The following is a 371-nucleotide window of genomic DNA, read 5'->3' on the forward strand; positions in this document are numbered from 1 at the left end:
GCGATCTTACTGAATTATTCGAGGCCCGAGGCTAATGAGCCAAATATGTGGAATGTGCTTTTCGATGGCCATGCGTTGCTTTGTCTATGTATTTATATTTTTTGGTTCTGTAATTTTCTAAAAAAAATAAAATATGTGTTTTGCATTATTTTACTCTCATCATAACATGGATGGTGAATAATATTACATATTTACAATCATATCCAATAGCGTTTCATAATTCAAATGATTAAAAAGTTAACAGCAAGTATAATGTAAAGTGAAATACATTATTGCATGACCTCGGGTGTCCGTAGTTTACATAAATCTGGAGCGGGTTTGTAATGCTTCAAATGGGGTTATAAATGCTTCACTTGGATTGGCAAATCCTT

Source organism: Penaeus monodon, chromosome 25, assembly GCF_015228065.2.
Source record: "Penaeus monodon isolate SGIC_2016 chromosome 25, NSTDA_Pmon_1, whole genome shotgun sequence".
NCBI lineage: Eukaryota > Metazoa > Arthropoda > Malacostraca > Decapoda > Penaeidae > Penaeus > Penaeus monodon.